The sequence below is a fragment of the Sus scrofa genome, chromosome 1 (genome assembly GCF_000003025.6).
Source record: "Sus scrofa isolate TJ Tabasco breed Duroc chromosome 1, Sscrofa11.1, whole genome shotgun sequence".
NCBI lineage: Eukaryota > Metazoa > Chordata > Mammalia > Artiodactyla > Suidae > Sus > Sus scrofa.
Genome location: NC_010443.5, coordinates 217,417,597 through 217,436,398, shown reverse-complemented (window position 1 = coordinate 217,436,398; position 18,802 = coordinate 217,417,597). Strand labels below are relative to the sequence as shown.

Here is an 18,802-nt window from a genome sequence, read left to right as displayed (position 1 = left end):
TGATCTCCATTCTAGGCCCAAACTCACCCTTACACCTCTGTCCATGCAGTGCCCTGCTATTCTTTCCACCTTCAAGGTGTGCCCTTCCTACCTTCTAACTAAGTGGCTTGGTGCAAAGGGTGTGATTGAGGGATATAGGAGTGGGAGTGAGGTGAGCAAGACTGCCACAGAGGTCAGAGCCCAGATCCTAGAGGGGCTATAATGCCATGCTGATGAGTTTGGACATGGTTCTGAGGATTAAGCTGGACAGTGACACAGAGCTGTGTCTAAAAAAGGTCACTAAGGCAAATGGATGTGGAAAATGTTTCCAAGGAGGGTGATCTTGCAAGTGGGCAGAACTCCAGGGGGTTACTGTCAAGGTCAAGCAGAGAGAGAGAGAGATGGGGCCTCAGCTGGGCAGCAGCAGTGGGAGCAGAAAGGAAAAGACAGCTGTGTAATGTGTTCAGCAGGTTAACCTGATGAGGCTTGGCTGGGTTTGATCCTTGGAAGGAGTTGGTGATCTCTAGCAGGAGAGGGAGGCCTATAGGAGGCAGTGGCTTGGAAAAGAAAGATCATGCTCTCCCACTGTTCAGAACCTGTATCTACTTGCTATTTATTATTCTAAGAATATATTCTGATTTTCTGCCTTCTCCATTGACCCATGAGCTCTTGAGGGAAGGAATTCTCTACTGCCCCTCTATCTAACCAAGACACCTGTCACAGTACCCAGTGGGCTAAATACATTTGTTGAATTGTTTAGTCATTTATGACCCAGAGAGATAGTAAGCTAAGCTTGAATTCCACCCTGCATTCTTCTCTGCCTCCTTCATTCAGCCTTCTCTGATCTACATCAGTAAGACAGATTAACATTTAGTTTACATATACTTACCAAGCATGTTAAACTTTTCTTCCTCAAAACTAGATTATAGACCCCTAGAGGGCAAAGGCATTCCTATTATCCAGGCACTGAAACCTTAAAGGAGACCTTAAAGTAATGAGACTGACTGCTAATTGCAATGTAAGAAAGCCTATCTGACACTCCCTGGATCTTTGTTTCTTATCAGAAGGAAGAGAAGTTTGGGTTAGCTGGAAGAGAAAAGAGATTTTTTTCATGTTCCACTCCCATTTTCAGGTACTAGAAATGTCTGGTGTGACATATTTGTTGAAAAAGAATTAGAAACACAAGTTCTGAAATTGATTACTGATGTCTGCCAAGGGCTTAAGATTAGGAAATAGTGGCATGTGTGCTGCATACTTGTTGACCCTGGGTCAGAAAATCCCTGAAGTTCCTTCTAGGTTTAAGATCCCTTAGCTCTATGATTGTGTAATCATTCCTCAGTTCATTGCTAGAGAAACTCTTCCTTAGGGAACTAAGGAAGGGTTAAAGGTAGATTGAATGATCTTAGTATTGAATCAGTTGTTCTACATCTGTGACTTGAAGTATAATAATACAAATGGTGTATTGGACTGTTACCAGGGTACTCTTCTACCCTGGTCTTAGATGACAGTAATATGAGGTGTAATAAACTTATGTTGTATATATATATATATCTTGCATGTAGCTGCTTAATTAAGTACCTTAGAAAAACAATACATTAGCTGACCCCAGTTTCACATATTGAAGAATTAGGGAAGCAATTTTGGGCTTTGAATGCCTCTACCTGGTGCTTTCATTTTTAATATCAAATTGGAACCCACCAGAGCTGGGGAATCGCTAAAGAGGTTCTAGTTTTTAGTTGACCAAACTCACCCATTTGTCAAAAATTTGAACAGTAGACATAAGAAATAAAGTAAGCTTCAAATGAAGGCATAGGATGTAGGACATTAACACATGCCAAATTGGAATTTGTTGGAGCTCACATAGTAGCTCAGATGGGTAAAAAGCCTGGCTTTGTCAGACAAGGTATAAATAAATGGGATTTGGAATTAGGTATTTTAGAGCATATGCATGCTCATGTGAGCACTTGCTTATAAAGAGAAAGCTTTCCACATTAATTACTCCTCCAGAATTGTAATTACCTTTAACAGAGCTGAGACTGAAAATAGCTGTCCTATAGGGAGTCACTGACATGCTGGCCTGGTGCCAGGCAGCTCTGTTTGCCTGAGGAACTGCATAGCTCTTCCATGTTGGTGTCTGGAGACCTGAGGTCACATATACCGTGGGGATTCCAGCACTCTCAAAGAAAATGAACTCATTTTAGACATTATCAAGTGGCCCACTTAAACTCTCCTGCAGCAGTGTCTATTAGAGTAGCAAGAGTTTTCAATGACCGTTCCTATTTTGAATGTTAAACATAGTAGAAGACAGTATTGGAGACAGTTATTATTAAGCCACTAATCCACCTCAGAGCTATAGTTTAGGATGGCAGATAGATTGAGAAGGAGCTAATTCATTATACTTGCTGAGGAAACAGCCCCAAACTGTGACAAAGAGTGCTCTGTTGTAATTAGTACGCTCCACAGTAACACCTCTGTTAATGGAAAGGAAGTGTTTCAGTGACTCACTCGTTGCCAGAAACGTTACTACCCTACCTTTGAAAATTATCTGCTGAATGCCTGTTCCATTACCATAAGCCGAATTATTTCCTTTCCAGCAAATACTCCTGCACTTTCCGGAATGAGCAGACCTTGTCTCAGCTTACACTTCATGCCGTGTGTCCTGGGTGTTTCCTTGCCCAGGCCTAGCCCCAGTTATGTGAGCTCTAAGCAGCAGTCCACACTCCATCAGAACAGGAGAGATGCTGTGCCTCATTCTCTACCAGGGGACCATGAACCAGCACTGAGGAGACAAGATGCTCTCACTGGTCCCTCCACATTCAGGCTAAGATCGTTATTTCCAGGGCCCTCTTGGTCACAGAGTCCCTAATGGGTCCATAGGCAGGACAGTTGTCATAGCTGATCTTCATGTGTCCAGGAAGGGTCCTGATACCAGCATCATGTGACCTCTGCTAGGTCTGCATGTTGGAGCCACATGGTGCCTTTAGGACTGGAACTTCTGGTCAGAAGTGATGTTAGTGAGGGTCTGCACCGTGTGTTAATTCCTATAGCTGCATTGAGACTACTGTTTGCACTCGCTGCTCTTAGGAGGTAGGAGGTTAAAACTACACTTAATTAAGGAGGTAACCCTTAGAGGAGGATGCTTAAATGAGATTATAAAATTAAAATTTTCATTCTACCACTGTTCTGTTGCTTAAGAGTTATCTAGTTACTTATAATTCAGTAAAGAATCAAGTTAACAAAAAAAAAATGCACCATCACCAGAAATGCCTAACCACAGAAAGTGTAATTTCCAAGCCTCTAAGCATTCCCGGGAAATAAACTGATTCTGTTCTATATCTGTGGCCATTTAATTTACCTAATTGTTTTCTGAGCCACTTAAGTACTTTACAGGTTTCATATAAGATTCCCCAAATTGTGAGACAATGAGGGAGACACATTTTCTCCTTTGAAAATTTCTTGTGGTTAACCAAGCCTAATAGCTACTATTTATAGAAGGCTTATTATGACTTTTATGTACATTATTTCCCTCAGAACAATGAAGTAAGAAGGGTATTTTACAGATAAGGAGACTGAAATTTACATGGGTTAAGTCACATGAGGTCACAGTCAGAGCTGGAATTTGCACCCAGGACTATCTGACTCCAGAACTTTAGTCATTAACTTTAAGCAAGGCCACTTCCTAGCCACCCTTGATATACCTCATTGATAGTTCAGCGCATTCTCACAGACTTCACTCTTGTACAATAGCTAAATAAAGCTAATAGCCTCCTTAGTCCATCCTTTGTCTGTCTCTTGGCTTTTCTTTATCCTGTTCCTTTACCTGAGGCATTCCACAGTGTTTAGTCCTTTCCCCATTTATCTCCCACACAAATCTTCCATTGAACTTACTCTAGTTGAGCTTGTCTAAGAGTTGCTTTCCTAGGATGTGTTGTATTCTCCCACCCTATGTTTTTATTCATGTGTTTCACCTACTGTTATCCTACTCATCATTGATGATGGATCTAATTTTCATTCTTACCATATACACTTCTCTGACTGCCAATCAGAAATGATTTCCCTCCTCTGTGCTTTTTATAACCCTTAACTTATATTCTCAAATTACAGTCCATTTGAACCACTACTCCCAGTCCAGTCCTGTGGAAGACACCACTAATTGATTAAAGTACTCTTTACCTCAGAGCATTGTTACAGCCTCTGAATCCCCAGAACTATCCTCCAGGCAACCACTGTTAATCATAGGGAACTGGCATGTAAGATGAAAAACATTGTCCATTGTTTGGAAAATCTATTCATTTAGCAATCAATTTAAATTGAACAAGTGTCAATGTTACTGCCAAGATATGCAGAGTTGAAGTCTGTGTTTTATCTTAGTCTGTCAGAGGCAATATGTACACAGAAGTCACTAACAGGAGCCTAAGTGTGGTAAATGCTGCAAGAAAGCTAGAATGTGTCTTGGGCCTTCAAAGAAGGGGGGAAATAGAGAAAGAGGTGGAAGTGGGAATTGGAGGAGGCCAGGAATGGCCTTGAGCAGGTGTGGTAGGATTTCTGGGCTTGAAGATTGGAAAGATGACAAAACCAGGTAGAGATAATGATATGAGTACAGAGCTCTTTATCTTATGTCCAATTTCAGAATTATATGGAACTTTTTAATATATATATTGTTATGTTTTTACAGCTTCTCTTTCTTATCTCAGTGTCCTGGGGATTAAAAAAAAAATGCTGTCTTACATGGGTCTGTCATACTTGTAGCATCTAGCACTGTCTGTGCTTCATAGGAGATGCCCCCAAGTATTTTTAACTGATTGCAAAATCTTCTCCAATTGAGAAGAGGTCAATCCTTGATGAGCCTTGATTTCATCGATCCCCTAATTACCCACTCACTTGTATGGGTTTTTGAGTGAAGAATCTGGGAACTCTTATCCAAGCCCAAGTCATCTGAAATATACTTTATTACTAGTTTGGGGTTTCAGAAGAAGAGCTCACTTGGTCACTAGCAGATCCGAGGCCATTTTAGTGTGAGCTCAGCATGGCTCTGAAGGTCTCAGACTGGTGAGCATCTCTCTACCCTAAGAAGACCTGACCTTGTCAGGAAGCAGATACCAGAACCAGCCTGATCTCCAGAGAATTCTCTGGACTAATAGTTCAATACAGTACTGAAACTGGACAGAATTTGTGAGGCTGGAAGATCCATCTGGCTTCCCAAAGCTGGGCCACGGTGTGGAGCTAAATCACCCTTGGCTGGTAAAGTCTTTATGAATGTGGTATTTAGCAATTCCTGTGTCTAAAGTTCCCATTGTGGCTCAGTGGAAACGGAAAAAAAAAATTCCTACGTCTTTTTTCTTTCTTTTTTTTTTTTTTTTTTTCTTTTTAGGGCTGCACCTGCAGCATATGGAAGTTTTCAGGCTAGGGGTCGAATCAGAGCTGTAGCTACTGGCCTACAACCACAGCTGCTGCAACAGCAACTTGGGCTCCAAGCCACGTCTGCGACCTACACCACAACTCACGGCAGCACTGGATCCTTAACCCACTGAGCAAGGCCAGGGATCAAACCCACAACCTCATGGATACTAGTCGGGCTCATTAACCACTGAGCCACAGCAGGAACGCCAATTCCTATTTTTAATGAATTTATTTCTAGGGTTTTTTTCCCCTCCCCTTATCTGTTCATGTCTCTGTTCACATTCTGCCCATTTCTGCCCCTGTCTGAAGATTATTTCTAGGATAAGAAATTAATTAGCCTGTCTATGCTGCCTGTTTCAGTAGACCTTGAGTTTTAACTGCTTGGATAAACACTAAACTTGATTGTTAAAGAGTCTGAAGATGGGTTTTTACTTTTTTATTAGCAAAAGTTAATTGTCAACCAGGAGACATAACAAGTTTGCTCCATTTCTGCTTCCTCTTCATTGATTTCTTTCTTACACCTGGATAATTTCCTCAAATTTCATCACAGGGGGGAGATTCTGAGATCCACAGAGTGACAGAGGTTGAGATCTCATTGCGAGTTCAGAACCCACAGACCCTGGGAAACATGCCCAGTTCCCTCTGTAACTGATTTTGCCACCTGCATTGAATATGTGTTTTCCAATAACCTCTAATTGGCTTGTTTATTTTGAAAAAAACAATAAATGTTTATTTACGTCTACTGTTGTTAAAGTGGAGAGGATTAGGTAAGGTTTGGCTGCTTTTTTAACCTGAAGTGAGTAAACATGGAAGACTAGATTTATCAAATCCAAGATCAAGATCCTAAAGTTGCCTGAGGTGTTCCTCAGTGCTGGGCTTTTATAGGCTTGGTGAATCCTGCTCAGGGCTCTGTGTTCTAGGGGAAAGGGTTGGTAGATGGCCTTAAGTGGGGTTTGCAAGCTGTGACTTTTTGCTTAGTACTGTGTCTTTCTCCTGTTTTACAGCCTCCCCTCATGCCCTGGTACATCTGTTCATGAGGGCAGTATAGAAGGAGGCTAAAGATACAAACATAAAATATTCCAAGGTTGCAATGTTAAAAAAAATCCTATAGTATTGCTGTGAAAAGATTGTAGTTGCCGTGGTTTTGGGGTTTTTTTGTTTTTTTGTTTGTTTGTTTGTTTTTCCGGTCTCTGGCAGTCATCTTATGCATTTATACTCATCTCTAGACCTTAAATCTAATCCATTGTTGCTATCAAATGAGCTTATACCTGTGGAGGTACTTTATAAAACTATAAAGTCTCTTAAAAATGTTTGCTTTTGTGTCCCAGAAGAAAAAAAAAAAAAAAGGCCATGCGAATAGTAAAATTTGAGTCCTGGTTACCAGGTTATTCCTTGAAGACGCTAGTTATCTTTGTGTGTTTTCTGGGGCTCTACTCTCATCCCCTGTGAAAAGGCATCTGGGCCCGTTTTGTGGCTTTATGACATGTTTGATATTTTATACATGAATGTTCTTTCCTTTCAAAAATAATAAAACAAACTGGCCTGTTTTTGCCTTTTTTCTTCTAGTGAGGATTAAGGGAAGCATCTGAGGTATTCAGAGACAAAGATTCCTAACCCATACTTTCAACAATGAGGACTATTTTCATCTTAATTTGAGAAATATAAAATTCTTCCAATACATCTTAACTCATTTGAAGATAGAAGTAAATATTTCTGTGGCCCTTCTGGGAGTGGGGAAGGAGAGGTGGGCATTATGGCTCCACAGAATTTAGAAGAGAGGGGAAAAAAACAGTTGGCAAGCAGGTCCAAGGTGAGAATAGACAGGTGACACAAGTTTTTGAAGCAGAGGTAAGGAATGGCTAAGAAAGTCGGGGAGTCCCAGTTACTTAGACTTAGCACTCTGGGTGCAGGGTTCATCAAGCTGGGAATCCCAGGCTTGTAACAGGTCTAGAAAATCCAGGATGACTGGCTGCCTTCTTTTTCCCTGCTCTCTCTTCTGTTTCCCTGCTCTCAAATTGCTCCTGACTAAAACCCGCTATGGGGTAGATGGTCAGATTTCTTTCACACATGGAAAGAAGCCTTCCTGAGATTGTGTAATGAACCAAGAAGGTGTTTATGGGAGTTGTAAAACTGGTTATTGTAAAGAAGTAGTGTTCCCAGATAATCTGGCGTTAAACCCGAGGAAAAGGCGTGTCCTTCAAGCAAAGGATTCTAGGGCCACTCCAAACTCTATAAATCTAAGTGAGGAGACTTCTTATTCCTTTGGGAACTTGGGGGCCAAACATTTGCCCAGGTACCAAGGAGATAGTGGAGTATCACCACAAGGTAGATGAAGAACTTTCACAGGAATGTATAATCTAAGCCAAGAGCAGAATCACCCATGAGATTAGCAGATATGAACCATTTTAAACTGAAAAGAAAAAAAAAAAAGTAAAATAAAGTCGACCACAGGAAAAAAATTAGAGGTTTTAGAAGCCATAAGTCAAGTCATAGATATGTATCTCAGAAAATAACCCAAACACACTTATGTGGGACTGACCCACCTTTAGGAGAAGAGAATCTCGTTCTTCCCAGATTGAAAGGTTCATAGGCTGGGCCTCTAAGACAGTGGAATGCTTGCTGTAAACTGGATTCTTGTGTGCTGGTCCTACAATCAACCTTATCCTCACTTGAACGTAAGGGACTCTTGAACATCAGGGGCCCCAGAAACCTGGGAGAAGTCCTGAGGTGTAGGAACCAGGCACCTAACTTTTCATGGGTTCATTACTATAGCCATTGTCAGTTACTGGAGGGGCCATATTTATGATGATTCTCTGGGTTTGATGGCCCTGGGGCAGTGTGGCAGAATTTGTACCCACATTCCTGTGGCTTAGTTTTCACACTCTGCACCCTCTCTCAGCTCTTTTCTCCTGCCTTTGTAATCAGGTTTAATGAATAAAGAGTAGAAAATGCAGTTGCTTCCTCGTCTTAGGCATTAAATTATAATGCATTCCTGGTTCAGTTCAGTGCGACAAGTATTGATCAGACAGCTATGGCATGTCAGGTTCTCAGTGCCTGGCCATTGCTGGGTTCAGAAGTGAACATACAATGCTTATGCCTCAAGAATTTGAGACAGAGGTCTCTTAGAGGGGACAATAGATGCGGATGAAGCTCAGCAGGGCCCAGATAAGAAACTCATCCCACCTGTGGAGAGACCCTGGGAAAGGCTTTCTGGAGGAGGTGACACTTTATGTTTTGAAGGAAGAGTATCAGTTTATTAGGTAAAGATAGTGACATAGGTTTTTCTTGGAAGGGGATCTATGGCAACAAGGGTACAAAAGCAAGAAGCATCTTTAAGAAAGAACAAGGAGCTTATTGTGACTGGCTTTAAGATCAACAATGATGAGGATTAGGGACCTGGCAGGAAACAGATAAATCAGTCACTCACAAGTGTTTAACTGAACAGAATGTAATCAAGGGGCTGCTTACAGGGAGAGTTAGGTGGGGTTAAAGGAACCCACAAGAGATGGTGAGGCACCCAGGCTAATATTAGCTCCCTATGCCTGATTTTGCAAGGGAAGGGGAAACAGTGTTATTACTATAGTCCAGTGGGGGCTGGGGCTGTGCCAGAACAGCTGCATGACAGGCCCTATATGGCCACAGAGGAACACAGCCACCACTAGAACCATGGGGGAAGAGGAAAGGAGTGAGGAAAACAAATACTCTGACTCCTCTCTCTTTTTTGTCTTAAGATCCATAGATAGTGCCTCTCCTTGGCTGAACCCAGCTAAAGCCAGAGGGCAGGGACCCCTGGATTATACAGTTGGTAAAGATCAGTCTCCCAGGACACAAAGCAGGGCAAAGAAGGACAAGAGGTAAATCTAAAGGGCCAAGGGAGAATAAGGAGCACAGAGCCTTATGGCATTGAGTGCCATGCTAACAGGATTTCTTGGGACACTATTATCAAAAAGAGTGTTGAAAAGATACAGAGTGTATGAATGATGGCCTCTGCTAAATAATGGCCTCTGTGAATAACGGGCATTATGAGAAGTAAGTGGTATAATGACTTCTACAACCTGTTAACCATGATCCAGCATGACCATCCTCCTATCTTGCCCTATCCCACAGGCCCCTCCCCTTGGCCTTCATGACTAGAAGACATTGCCATCACAAAGGCAGCCCTTCTTCTACGCAAGGAGAGCAAATGTGGTTGCTGGAGGAGGTACCCAGAATATCAATGACACCTTCTCTCGCTTCTAATTTAGTACTCTTCTAATTGGAACTGACAGAAAATCTAGGTTGAACAGGCTTAAGCCAGAAAGGTAGGGGAGTGAGGCCTAGAATTTATGGCTTAGATAATGTAAGAGCTCAGAAATAGTAACTGGTTTCGGGGGATCAAAGAATATGATCCTGTCCTTCTCTCTCTTTACATAGAGTCTATGCACTTTTGTGTTGTTTTCACTCTCAGGTAAGACACGCCCATTGACGGCAAGGTAGCTGCCAGCACAGCTGAAGGTTTCCATTTCCCTGCTTCACACCCAGCAGAAAAGAGAACGTTTCTATCAATTCCAGCAAGACTTTGGGGCTTTCGCCTGAATTTCACTCAGTCCTAATTGGGTCATATGACCATTCCATAATAAATCTTGGAACTAAGGGAACATGATTGTCTAATAGGTCACTCTTTCTTCCCACATTCTTCCCCCAACTTCTGAACTAGCTCCACCTGTAACAGCTTGAGAGTTGGGAGGTATGTTATTAACAGGAGGGACAATGAATATTGAGTGGCAGTTACACCACATGTTTGCCTTTTCTCATGCTCCTGAGCTCTTTCCCGAATGTACTCAGTATATACTCATAGCTAAGTTTTATTGTATTCATAACATTACAGAAACACTTGAAGTTATTTAGATAATAGCCATGTATTTTGAAAATAATTAAGTTTAGATAGAAATTACTTAAATCTGAGAGAGGGGAAAGAAGATTAAGCAAGGACCACAACTGAATTTTTGCTTTAAACTCTTAAAAATTCTAAAAAACAAGAAAAAAAAACTTCCCCCAAACCAATGTACTGCTAGTATCATATTTAGTGATGAAAGTCTGAATACTTTCCCCTTAAAATGAGGAGTAACACAAGGATGTCCACTTTTACCACTACTATTCAGTATCTCACTGGAAGCCTAAGACAGTGCAATACAGCAAGAAAGAGAAACAGACTGGAGAGAAATAAAACTTAACCTATGTACAGATGGCATGATGTTCTACATAGGAAATCCCAGTGAATCTACAGAATAACTCCTAAAACTAGTCAGTGATTTAGCAAGGGTCCAAGTTACAAGATTAATATTTTAAAAAAGCATTTGTTATTTCTATACGCTAACAATGCAAAACAAGAAATGGATATGTTGAAATGTTATTTACAATATCTCCAAAAAGTAAAAGATTGGGTATATATCTAACAAAATGTATGAATAGGACCTATAATTGAAAATCACAGAACACTGGTGAAAGAAATTGCACACTTAAGTAAACAAATGTACCTGTTCATAGATAGGAAGATACATCATAATGATGATGTCAGTTCTTCTCAAATTGGCTTATAGATTTGATGCAATTCTGGTCAAAATCCCAGAAGTATTTTTTGTAGATATATCAGACAAGGTGATTCTAAACTTTATGTGGAAAGGCGAAGGAATAACCTAAAACAGCTTTGAAAAAGAGGAAGAAAGTTTGAAGAATCATACTGCTCTAAAGCAATAAATAAGACATTGTAGTATTGGTGAAGGGATAGACATGTAGATCAATAAAATAGAATAGACATTCCAAAAACGGACCCACACAAATATGCCCAATTGATTTTTGACAAAGATCCGAAAGCTACTCAAAGGAGAAAGAATAGTCTTTTTAGAAAATGGTATTGGAATAACTGGACATTCTATGCAAAAAAAAGAAGAACCTTTACCTAAACATCATGTTTTATACAAAATTAACTCAAAATGGATCATAGTTCTTAAAGAAGAGTAAAATACAGAATTTTCAGAATCTTTGTGACCTACAGTTAGGCAAAGAATTCTTAGACAGTACAACAAAATGCAATTCATAAAAGTAAAAAATTGATAAATTAGACTTTATTAAAAAAAATAACCTTTGTCTTCTGTTAAGAGAATGAACACAACAAATCATAAATTGTATACCTAAAATATATGCATTTTTAAATGCTCAGTTATATTTCAATAAAGTGGGTAGAGGAAAAGAGACCGAACAGTCTCAGTCTAGGAAAAAAATAATTGCAGATCACATATCCAACATATCTGAGCTTGTATCCAGAACATATAAAGAATTTCAAATTTTCAAAGCTCAACAGTAGGAAAACAAATAATCCAACTTTAAAAACAGACACTTCACCAAAGAGCCTGTTAAGTAAACATATAAAAAGATGTTCATCACTATTAGCCATTAGGGAAATGTAAATTAAAACAAGTGCTGATGAAGATGCTGAGCAACTGAACCTCTTAAACATTGTTGGTGGGAGTGTAAAATGGTATGGCCACTCTGAAAAACAGTTTAGCAGTTTCTTACAAGTTAAATAGATACTTACCATATGACCTAGGAGTCCCCCTCCTAGGTGTATACCCTAGAAAGAGAAAAACTTATGTTCACACCAAAACTTGTACACAAATGTTTATAGCAGCTCTATTCATAATTACCCCAAACAGGAAGCAACCCAGACATCCTTCAGTGAATGAAAAAATAATACTGTCCACCTATAAAATGTGATCCATTCAGCAAGAAAAAGGAACGTATTATTGGTATGCACAAAACTTCATGATCTCAAAAGTGTTTTTTGGATTTTTTTCCCCAGGCTAGGGGTCTAATCGGAGCTGCAGCCGCTGGCCTACGCCAGAGCCACAGCAATGTGGGATCTGAGCCACATCTGCGACCTACACCACAGCTCATGGCAACGCCAGATCCTTAACCCACTGTGCGAGGCCAGGAATTGAACCCGCAACCTCATGGTTACTAGTCGGATTCCTTTCTGCTGTGCCATGATTGGAACTCCCTCTCGAAAGTGTTATACTCATGAAAGTAGCCTATATTAAAAGGCTACAGAGATGATGACTCTCTACAAGGCATTCTCAAAAAGAAAAAAGAAAAAAAAAAGAGTGATGAGGAACAAATTAGAAGCTGCCAGATTTTAGGGGCAGGAGGTGTGTGTGTGTGTATCACTATATAAAGGTAGAGCATGAGCGGGTTCTTTGGGGGTGATGGAACTGTTCTGTATTTATATCCTAATTTTGTAAGAATTTTAACACATGTTAAAAATCATGGGACTATACACTAAAAGTCAATTTTACTCTATGATAAATACACTTAACATACACACACCTTAAGAATCTGCCTGCTATAGACGATCTAGTGTTTCAAGAGGTGTTTAATGGTGTGAGGAATTCCTTCTTTCTGGTATGTTCTCATTCCTGTGAAGAGTGTAGCCTCTGGTGGCCTGAAGCTGTCCTAATTCCCATGGAGGATATCTGATCTAATTGTTTTTGGTACTTTGGGGCATGGAAGATAAAGGAATTTCTTAACTCCATATCTGCAGGGCTAGCCAAGGCCTGCCTGGTTACCTGGACACACATGTCACATGGGTCATGAGGGAGGTTGAGAAGGCTTTCCAAACCCTCCTCTGCTGAGTTTAAAGTTGCTGAAACGGTAAACAAGTGAAATCGGAAAGCTGAGAGAGTGATGTGCACAGGCCCAGAGACCTGGGCACTGGGGAGAATTGAAATGGGGGTGGGGCTGAGAACTGGGCTGGACCAAGGGGCTTGGATGCCACCCTGTTATGGGAAACCATTGGAAGTGTTTAAGCAGGAGAGTGACTCAGCCATACTTGCATCTTGGAAAGATCATTCTGGCTCTGGTTTGGAGGATGAATTGGAAGAGACAAAACCAGAAGCAGGGAGAGTGTGAGGAAGTGAGAAATGAGTCTGACCTAATCCAAAGTGGTGTCAGTGAGGATGGAGGGAAAGAGACTGACTTGGGAGCTGTTTAGCCAGAAGAATCAGCAGATCTCGGTAGCTGTTCATTGTGGGCCTGGGATGGGATGCGAAGTTATCTAGAATGTCCTCAAAGTATAGGTACCACTTTAGACCCAGACTGCTTCAGTATCTCAGCTCTGTCACTTCCCATGGACCTTGGGCAAGCTACTTCACTTCCTTATGCCTGTCACCCACGTGAAAATGAAGTTACCTCAGAGTGGTCGTGAAGGTCAGGGTTAATTATGTACCCAATCATAGTCCACACAGCCCTCAAAAAACGCCTGCAGTAAAAACACAATTTAGGGAGGTTAGAAACACTTTCAGTTATCTATTTCTATATAACTAACTAGTCACTCCTAAGAAGATTAAAATAACAATTGGGGAGTTTCCATTGTGGCTCAGCAGTAATGAACCCGACTAGTATCCATGAGGACATGGGTTTGATCCCTGGCCTTGCACAGTGGGTTAAGGATCCGCATTGCCATGAGCTGTGGCCGCAGATGCGGCTCAGATCTGTCATTGCTGTGGCTGTGGCATAGGCTGGCAGCTGCAGCTCGGATTCGACCCCTAGACTGGGAACTTCCATATCCCTTGGGTGCAGCCCACCCCCCCAAAAAAATTATATGTGTTATCCCTCATGGTTCTGAGAATTGAGCTCAGCTAGGCAGTTCTCACTTGAGGGATCTTTTTTGTGATTGCAGGGAATTGGTGGCTGAGCTGGAATCAGCTAAAGGGCTGTGACTCAATTCTCTACTGCCTGGAAGACTCAAACAGCTAACTGATCTCTCTCTCCCTCTCTCTCTCCCTTCTCCATATCTCTCTCTCTAACTCACTCATTTGCTCTCTCATTCTCCCATATGGTCTCTTTAGCAGGGCAGCTTCAAGGTAGCTGGGCTTTTTACATGGTCCCTCAGGGTTTCCCAGTGACTGTCCCAGGAAGAGAAACCACCGGAAGCCACCCCTTTCTACCCTAGCTTCAGACTCCACATAGCCTCTCTTTACCAAGGCCATCACAAAGGCCTACCCAGGTTTAAGGGAAGGGACCTGAGACTCCATCTTCTGATGAGACGAGTGTCAAATAATTTGTAGACCTATTTTAAAACCACCAGGTAACCCAGGAGGAAAAGTCCTAAGTCTTCTGGTAGAAGGAAAGATAAGTTTATTTTTACCATGTTGGGTCCCATGTTGAGGTAGAGATTCCTTGAAGGCCTGGCACTTGGGAGACATAATGCGGCAGGAGATAGAGGATCACCCTGGGAGAGTGTGCAGCCCATGAAGAGGTCACAATAAAAATTCCACACCAACATTAGTGTGAAAGGGAATGTCCAGAGGTAAAGAGCTTATGCAGCCTGGCTGGGTTCCTCCAAATATCCATCTGGTTTTACCCTTAGGATTTTACAGTCTGAGAATGCTTTCTCTGGATCCCAGCATCCTCTTGGAAAAAGTTGCCTTTCCAGCCACAATGGACTCTTGGACCCATATCAAGCATCCTCTTCCCCTCTCCCACCAGGCTGCTACTGTCAGAATCTCCAGCTTTCTCTGCAAGGCCAGGCAGTGCATGCAAGGAACACAGCATTCTGATTGCTTCTGTCCTGTACCTTTCCAGTATGGGGGAATTAGATCCTCCACCTCCTCCCAGTCAGGTATTTTCCCTGAACTAAAGGAGTACTTGAGCAAGTTGTTAGGAAAGTCACTTCTTTTCAACCGCCTGAAAATGTTTTTCCGAATTCAAGCCATGTCCCTGTAACTAGCCTTAAATTCCAGATCCTTTTAGAGAGAGAGCTACACTGTAGTAGGACAGCTGGTTCCTCTTTTGCCATGATGAAAAATGAGGTAACCTATGATTCTGTCAAAGATCCAGGTCCAAATCAGATGTGTCTAACTTCAGAGCTGAGCCCTTCACCACAGGCATCCCTCCAAAAGATACCAGTATGCACCTCCCCTGAACAGCCTGGACATTTGGACAGTTAAATACACCACACATCAACTGGTTCCTGACAGATTTAGCTTGGTTCTGGTAGGTTTAGTTTGAGCAAAGACAGGGCTCACACAGTGACATGGAAGAGTCAGAGAGGCTTCACTTGATCTCCTCCTCTCTTGGGAAACAGATGAATTAATAAACTGAGTCATACTCCCTCTCACCCAGGCTCTGAAATGAGCCACCCTCTCCATTTCACAAACCTTTCCCTGACCCACATTATGGATCTGGGATTCTCATTCTCCTGCAGCCTTCTGTCTGTTCTGCTCCTGATGAAGCTCCTTTTCCATCTTCCAGTCCTCACTTTCCTTCCTCATAGCAGCCCCCTAAACTGCTCTTAACTCCCTATTGTAATGCATCCTACAAATCTCAACCCCTGCAAACCTCAGCTGGCTTTATCTCCAGTCTAGGCCCACCTTAAGCAAACATGTCCAAGGGCTACTCAATATCTTACTAATAGCTTGATATATTACTTTATAGTTTAACACATGGTTTATCTTGTTTAATCCTCATGATGACTTGGTTTATAGGAAGAGCCTAAGGGTCAGAGAAGGATAAATTCTCCTCCCTAGCAATATAGGCTCTCATGATATGCCCCAACTTAGGTTTCTCTCTTTCTTTCTTTTTTTTTTTTTTTCCTTAGGGCCACACCCATAGCATATGGAAGTTCCCAGGCTAGGGGTCAAATCAGAGTTGTAGCTGCAGGCCTACACCACAGCCACAGCAATACCAGATCCCAGCTGCATCTTCAACCTATACCACAACTCATGGCAATGCTGGATCCTTAACCCACTGAGTGAGACCAGGGATCAAACCCAAGTCCCCATAGATACTAGTTGGGTTTGTTACCACTGAGCCAGAACAGAATTCCCCCATCTTAGGTTTCTCATTTTAGTTCTCTAATCCACCCCTTGACCAAACACATTCTTATATAACCTCTTCATGGAAAGAGCTATGCTTTGGGGTCAGACAGACCTGGTCTTGAGATTGGCCACATGACTGTAGGCAAGTTCCCTAACCTTTCTTGTTTGTATTCATTGTACTACACCCTTTTATATAAGGGACTTTAGTATCCTTATAAGTTGGTAACTGGGGGGCCTCCTGGAACCACTCTCCCATGATGAAAGTAATGCAGGGACAGTTGTATTATTTCATCTGTAGAGTGAAGGCTTGTTATATTAGATAACCATAAAAATGCTTAGGGTAGAGGCAGCTGACAGTGTTAGTTTCTTCTGACCTTTCTGTCTTTGGGTGTTTCTCTGCTTTCCTTCTTCCTTAACAATACCTGCCTGTTGGATTCCTGTTCTTATATCAAAGGTGCACCTGAACCTCTTCCTTTCTTGCTCCAGCCTAATGGAAATTTCAGGAAAGCCTTGAACACCTACAAACTTTGAGGTAGCCTCCTCTGTAGACTAGCAAGCTCTTCTGGCTGTCATCATTGTGTGTCCCTGTCCTGCTTACTAGACATACATTCTTGATGGCAGGGCAGCATCCTCTCTTTGGCCTCTGTGCCTGTGGTTTGTGTAAGAGTTAGCTTTCCTCTGAACACAGTAGCTTCCCTCTCATCTTTTATCCTGTTTCCTATATGTCTTCAGTGGGAACACCAGAATGAATGATGAAGTTCCTCTCAAGAGGCAGTTGGCTTGCAGAGGTATTTGGTGTGATCTAACAGGGTTTAACAATCTTAAGCTTTTGTTAACATTTAAAAATTGAGTGATTTCACACAATGACCCAGATTCCTAGTTTCTCTGTTTAAAAAAAAAAAAAATTAGAAGATGAAGCCATCTGGACCCTCACTTCCATGTAACAATGCTTGGCTGGAGTTGTCAGACCACCACAGACCCCACAGGCCTGGTTTTAGCACTTCTGCCCTGACTCCTATCCTTGGAAATTTACAGTCTTTGAACTCAACTGTAAGAAATCATTAAAATCTATTTAAACTCTATATTTAAGAAGGGAGTAGTTCCTTTTTTAATCTTAGAGCAGATAACCCAAGTTTCTGTTGTTTCCCAGAATGGTGAAATTCAGGTTATTCTTCTATTACATATGTTTTATAAATGTCTTTGTGCTGTCCATCTGCAGACCTCTTTCATTTGTTTAGAATCTTTGGTGATAGAGGCCTCAGGCTTCTTTACAACACCAACCACCTATGGTGCAATACCTGTGGCTTCTTTCAGATGGAGGAGCCATCAATCCCATTCTGTCCAACAAGGAAGAGTAAAAAATGTCAGATCCCTCTGATTCCACAGTCACCTTTCAACACGGATCTCTCTGCTCCCCAAGGAGAAAGGCTGAAGCACCTCTTTGAAGGGAGAAAGAAAAAGAAAACCTCTCATTTCAAGCTTTATCACATTTAATCCTTACCCCATGTTTCTAAGTCAGATATCATTCCTTGACTAATGACAAAACCAAGGCACAAAGAGGCAATTGTTTACCATCCATCCCAGAGCTAGGAAATAAATGGTGAGCAGAGTTTGGGCCCAGTTGTATGTGACTTAGGTCACATTCTTCCTATTTTGTCTGCTTTAGGAATCTAAGACAGGTGTTTGTATAAGTGTTTATTAGTTTGAAGATAGACAAGAGCCAAGCTGAAAATATGAAACTTGAGCTTCTGCCTGCTCTAAATAAGAAGTTTCTGTTCAACCCTCCACTGAGAGTGTATCTTTAGGCCTCCTTCCTTTCCAACATTAATAGCTCTATAATTTGAATAGTCTTCAAGGATATAGGAACAAACATAATAAAAAGATAAAACACTGTGAAATGAGAATAATACATGACATTGATTGAGATCAAAGTGCTTCCTATGTACATTTTCTCATTTGGTCTCAACATTTCTGAGGTACCTTTGTTGAAATAAATACTTCAAGAATTTCAGTGAAACATCCGGAATCAAAGGCATTATTGACAGCTACGTATGTGGTAGAAATTAAATTAAAATCTGGATTCCTGACTCCTCTTTCCATTATATGCTGGTTTTCACTTAAACTGGAGTGAGTGTCTAGGTTAATTCTGAAAGCTCTATTCTCTCTAATTTGGCTGCTGTTATTCAGTCATAGCTAACTCTTACTGAACCTTCCTGCTGGGGCAGGGCCAAATCACTTACATTCATTATTCCACTTAGTACTCAGGAACCAGGTGATATAGCTATTGTTGTTCTGACTCTTTGATGAAGATACTGCATCTTAATGGGGTTAAGTATCTCACCCAAGATCATCAGCTCGTAACATTTGGAGCAGACGCAGCTCCAGGTCTAGATGACACATAAACATTTCTGACATGACTTCTGTCTTCACCTAGGACTACAGGTGCATAATCCACAGATCTTAGCAAACTGGTTGCATGCTACAAGGATGCAATTCCTTAATTAATGACACCTGACTTTTTTCTAGGTTATTTGATTTTTCTTTTCCTATAGGGATTTTCAGGTGTATTA

General features: G+C 41.4%; 1 protein-coding gene across 1 annotated transcript in view; it reads left to right on the top strand.

Annotated features, from left to right (window-relative positions):
• The window catches only part of SLC1A1 (solute carrier family 1 (neuronal/epithelial high affinity glutamate transporter, system Xag), member 1), a 75,151-nt gene that overhangs the window by 5,245 nt on the left and 51,104 nt on the right, over positions 1-18,802 (top strand).